Source organism: Coregonus lavaretus, assembly GCF_964263955.1.
Source record: "Coregonus lavaretus genome assembly, chromosome: 11".
NCBI classification, from domain to species: Eukaryota; Metazoa; Chordata; class Actinopteri; order Salmoniformes; family Salmonidae; genus Coregonus; species Coregonus lavaretus.
In genome coordinates, this window is record NC_139998.1 from 49,618,928 (window position 1) to 49,624,927 (window position 6,000).

A 6,000-nucleotide genomic window follows, 5' to 3' on the forward strand; every position below is an offset into this window, starting at 1 on the left:
CAATGAAGAATTTACACCTCCGCCACAGCCCTTGAAACTGTGTGTACAGGAGTGAAGTGTTCCAAACTCCTTATTGACCGTGGGTAACCATTTCGTCAGGGTTTTTTCCGAAAAAATCTAGCTGTGAAATACACTCTGACAGCTATCTACACTGACACTGTCTACTGTGCCTCGGTTAGAAACACTAACCATATTGATAATACAACATCCAGCCTCCATATCAACGGAGAACATATTCAGAGATCACCTTGAATCCTAATGGATATAATAGCACTAAAGATATGTGAATAGTTGACGATAATTGATGGTGCGTTCAATTAAAATCAATTATCTTTTTCACATGCTCCGTAGTCTCAACTCGTTATGGTCGAAAAGGTTCCCATCATTGTTCCCCACCACCTCTAAAAGAGAAACGGCCTCTCGTAAGTCCTCAGGGGTATGTTAGCCTCCCATTATGTGTGCACGCACAGTGTGGGAACAAGAGGGATCTCCTCGAATCCCCTCCGTCCCCAGGGCGATACCCTCAAAGAGTTAAACCCCCCCACCCCTCCCCACCCAGATCAACAGAGTCCTGAGCGGACGAAGAACAAACAAGAAATTAGAAAAAACAACAACAAAACTATCCAGTTGCCGCCTCTTCTTTACTCATTAGCATGTGAATCGCTATTCATCCATTTAGGGTCCATCAGAACCTCATGAGCACCCAGTTGCCATTGGCTCCTCACAGACAAAGCCTGCCAAGAGAAACTGCAAAGAGCAGCTATCCCTACCAATGACTTTCCATACAAAATAGAATCTCAGACAGACACTGAATGGTATGTGTTGGTGCGTCCCAATCAGGTGTAGTGGATAGAGACTGAGAGAAGAAGAAGTGATGCATAGAAGGGGGGGGGGGGGGGGGGGCGTTGAACTAGGATGCAAGAGGTGCAGCTGGCTCATACAGACTCCCCATTCCCACACTCCCCTGGTTTGTACTGGTCTAGTCTTAATTCACCATTTGCCTAATTAACATCTCATCTGCATAACTTGTTGCGCCCCCCCTCCCCGTGCCCCCTCTGCCAAAACAATGAAAAGCATCTCTGGTTAAGATAAAAGCGATCTGCGCTCTAACGACTCTTGCTTTTCTCGTCAGCAATTAAAACGCCTACGGTTAAGGTGGAACCTGGGGCTTTCCAAATGCACAGCAATAGGCATGTATTTGAGGTCCCGTTATTGATTGTGAGTTGAATTCCAAAAAGTCACAAATTGTAGTTTGGAAAACCCAATTCCTTTGTGATTTGACCCCAGTCTGCTTGAAAAACATTTTCTAGGATGTCTGGGTCATAATAGCAAAATACTTTAAAAAACTTCATCCTGCTTGTTGCGCTCTTTGGATGCGTTGGGGTTACGAGGTCGTGTGAAGCAACACGGTTGAGGACTTTTTAGTTTTAGTTCAAATGAATTTAAGTGACAGTATAATCACATGCTGTATAAGCCCAGACGTATGTTAGACCATGGCTGATAAGAATACTCAGCATATACCCCCATAGAATACACACTTCTCCAGTAGACACTAAATCTGTGCGGTCTGCTCGGACTGTGAGAAAACTATGCGTAGCGGTAGATAGAGAGATGGATCTCGTGCGCTGGGCTTGTTGGTGTGCTGTCAGTACCACGGTGACGGGGTGGGTGGGCGCTCGCCCAGCCCCGAGGTCACAGCCCAATTCACGCTTCTTTTCTCAAACTCCTGTCCTGAGCACGGGAAACTGACAGATGTCTGTTAATAGCGTCTCAACATGGACATTATGGACAATAACGAAAAACACTTGTCTGTCTTTCTTGGTGTTGGGACAGTGTCCAAGAGCCAAAATGGCTGTCTGAATGCCTAAGGTCGACTTTTATAACCACCTTGCTCCCTCGCATATTAGGACAAAGACTAACATCGTAAACCGGGTGCTCAAGAGCCGTTGTTTGTGCTTTGGTTGATGACAGAACACAGATAACAATCTTGCTAAGCCTGCTCTTGATTGTTTTAATGCAGCCGATGCCCAGACTTTGTATTCCCTTTAAAACCCAAATACACTAGTTCGAACAGCTCCAGATGCTTGAGGTTTTGGAAATGAGAGGGAGATGAGGGAGAGGTTTACCTCTGGGCTGCGTTGGTTTGTGTATCGGGGCCTGCCCTGCAGATGCTAGCCACCACCACCATGTGCCTCGCTGCTGCAACCACAAATAAACTACACACAAGTGCTGTGACCAGGCACTCTCCCTTTCTCCTTGCTTTTCCTCTTTCTCTCTCCCTCTCTCTCGCTCTCTCATGTGTCCTCCTCATTCTGTATTCCTCTTTCTCGATCTCTCCTACCTCCCTCTCTCCTTTCCCAGGGTGATTCAGCATGCAGCACTGAGAGTCAGGTTTTTTCAGGACGGGGGGAGGATGGAGAGGGAAAGTGATAGTTCTATTTTGTGTGCCTGCCCTGCTTTGCGCCGGCTCTGAAATGACAGGCTATGGGGTGTATTATTACCCCTGTAGCACGCCTCCCTCCACAGCCAGACCCAAATGCTCTCTGCAGAGGGAGAGGAGGATAAACCTGCTCTCCTCCCCTGACCCCACGCATAGCTTCACAGCAGCAAGCACCTTTTATAGTTTGTTTTTCTGCATTGAATCGAGAGAGGGAGACCCCCCTTTTTTCCTTTTGCATACTTCTCCTGGCTGAACCAAGTTCTCCTCTCCTCTGGTGTTTGTGAAGGTGTGATCCACGCCCTGTGTCAGCAGTAGCTAGCTAGCTGCGTCATCCTCCAGGTTCCAAGGGCTTTTGAGGGAGACGGTTTAGGTGCCACCGGAGCAATTAAATGCAGGCTCTATGAAATAGCCAGACCACCCCTCCCCGCACTTAAATCACAGCATAGACAGCGTCTTTAAAGTGGCAGCTCCCGCCTGCCTGCCCGCTCTCCAGCTAGCTCAGTCCCATTGCGCTGTGTTCAAACCCAAGAAGATGCCTGGTATTTTATTTGTTTTTATTCAAGCTTTGCAATAACGAGCGTTAACCTAATTCAGTTCAGTTGTTTTGTGTGGTGGAATGTGTGTCAAAATGACTTTTTGTCTGTACACTGTCGATGTTCTCAACTTGCTACAATTAAATAAGTATTTTAGGTTGAAGTCCCTAGACTTTTAAAGGGAATTCCACCACTTTTTAAGGTTCATCTTTTTCAAAGTGGTGGAATTCCCTTTAAAACATGGCTACTAGGGTTGAAGTGCAACTTCCTAGTGACTAGTCCTTCCCTCTCTGAATGGCCGCGGGTCCTTACAGAGAAATCAATGGTGTGATGTAGTTATCGGGGAGAAAATCGATAGTTACATATCGGGACGATGCATCGTATTGTTTTGACAATATCGCAATATTATTTTTTTGCGCTAGTTGGCTGTACCTGCACCAAAACTCCAGTATTTTCCTTCATGGCTTGTTCTCCATCTTCTTTTTAAATAGGGATTCAATTTGAGTGAGAATCTCAATACATATCATATTGGCACATACGTATCATGATGATATCGTATCGTGAGGTCCCTGACAATTCCCAGCCCTAGTATGATGGAGCATAAACGTAATGCGAATGAATGTATTCAGTTATCAGAACAGCATGTGGTATTGATCTGTTTACGGCTATTCCTGTTGGATGAATACACGCTCGCTGAACACTCGCCTACACACCCACAGGGTGAGTGATGTCACAAACATTACAGGGAACATTGTCATGACTCTCAGTCACCACAGGGAAATACTGTACACTTGTGTGCTTTGTTGTTCCAGCAAGTGAACATCAGTGAGGATTGAGAATACAAGAGATTCAATGGGAGAGGTCAAAGTTGAGGAATGTTATTAGACACAGTGAGATTTGACAAAAACTAAATATTGTTACAGATTAAATCATCGGATTTAGATTTATTGATTATATAGATAGATGAAAGGCCATTGAATGGACTACTCTCCAGCTTCCTAGGCTGCAGTCAGTGCATGTAGGTTAAACATATGCTACATTAGCGAACGTACAGCATCCTCTGTCAAAGCCTCGACCGGGGCGGCTAGCGCGCTGATTAATGCTTCACATTGTACCGGCAATTCTGTTTCTGAACGCAGTAGTGCCATTTTACAGATTACTTCATTGTAAATAACTGAATTGACCCCATTAAGCATTTTCCGGAGTATTGGCGTGTTGATTTCACAGCCACAAGCAGGAAGAACACTGTCATTAACATAGAAACAATAAAATACAATAAAAAAGATGCCCAAACGAAGCACGAGAAAGTAATCATTTGAGGCGGATTGAATTCAGTCGTCGTGTCACAATATTGGGCTCTGGCGCATCTCCATGACGTCTGCCATATCCTGTGTGGTAAGTACAGTGAGTGGTTAGATGGAGGGAGTGGGCCGGGGCCGTGGCGGAGGTAGAGAGGGGAGGCCCAGAGAGAAGGAACAATGGTACAGTGAGGAGGAGAAGAAAGAGAGGGAAGGGAAAGGGAGAGAATGGGGGGAAAGAGGATTAAGAAAGAAGGGGGGAAAAAGAGAGAGGAAAGGAAGCAAAGAGAGGGAAGGAGAGAGGAGAGGGAAAGAGAGAGGAGAGGGAAAGAGAGTGATATAGGGAAAGAGAGAGATAGAGGGAAAGATAGAGGAGGGAAAGAGAGGAGAGGGAAAGAGAGTGAAAGAGGGAAAGAGAGAGAGAGGGAAAGAGAGAGATAGAGGGAAAGAGAGAGGAGAGGGAAAGAGAGGAGAGGGAAAGAGAGCGATAGAGGGAAAGAGAGAGGAGAGGGAAAGAGAGAGGAGAGGGAAAGAGAGAGGAGAGGGAAAGAGAGAGATAGAGGGAAAGAGAAGGAGAGGGAAAGAGAGAGGAGAGGGAAAGAGAGCGATAAAGAGAAAGAGAGAGATAGAGGGAAAGAGAGAGATAGAGGGAAGGAGAGAGGAGAGGGAAAGAAAGAGGAGAGGGAAAGAGAGCGATATAGGGAAAGAGAGAGGAGAGGGAAAGAGAGTGATAGAGGGAAAGAGAGTGATAGAGGGAAAGAGAGAGGAGAGGGAAAGAGAGAGGAGAGGGAAAGAGAGAGATAGAGGGAAAGAGAGAGAGGAGAGGGAAAGAGAGATAGAGGGAAAGAGAGAGATAGAGGGAAAGAGAGAGATAGAGGGAAAGAGAGAGGAGAGGGAAAGAGAGAGATCTCTCTCTCTATCCATCTCTCTCTCTCACTCTCTCTGTCCGTCTCTCTCTCTCTCTCTCTGTCCGTCTCTCTCTCTCTCTGTCCGTCTCTCTCTGTATGTCTCTCTCTCTCTTTCTCTCTCTCTGTCCGTCTCTCTCTCTCTCTGTCCGTCTCTCTCTCTCTCTCTCTGTCCGTCTCTCTCTCTCTATCCGTCTCTCTCTCTCTCTCTCTCTGTCCGTCTCTCTCTCTCTCTCTATCGTCTCTCTCTCTCTCTCTCTGTCCGTCTCACTCTCTCTCTGTCCGTCTCTCTCTCTCTCTCTCTCTCTCTCTCTCTCTCTCTCTCTCTCTCTCTCTCTCTCTCTCTCTCTCTCTCTCTCTCTCTGTCCGTCTCTCTCTCTCTCTCTCTCTCTCTCTCTCTGTCCGTCTCTCTCTCTCTATCCGTCTCTCTCTCTCTCTCTCTGTCCGTCTCTCTCTCTCTCTATCCGTCTCTCTCTCTCTCTCTCTGTCCGTCTCACTCTCTCTCTGTCCGTCTCTCTCTCTCTCTCTCTCTTCTCTCTCTCTCTCTCTATCCGTCTCTCTCTCTCTCTCTGTCCGTCTCACTCTCTCTCTGTCCGTCTCTGTGTGCGGTGCGGCACATTATATTTAATCCGTGATCTTTGTTTTCAACAAACGCAGCGCAAGCTGTTGCTGGCAGGGCCATGGGGCTCAGGGCCCATCTGGAAAGCGGGCCTTGTGCGAGGGAATTAGAGGGGAATTTAAGGGGGTTTGCCTTGCCCAGGGAGAGGAGAGCCTGTGCTGATAACGGCTCCGGCCAGACCCTTGTCCTGTTTGCATTCACAGCC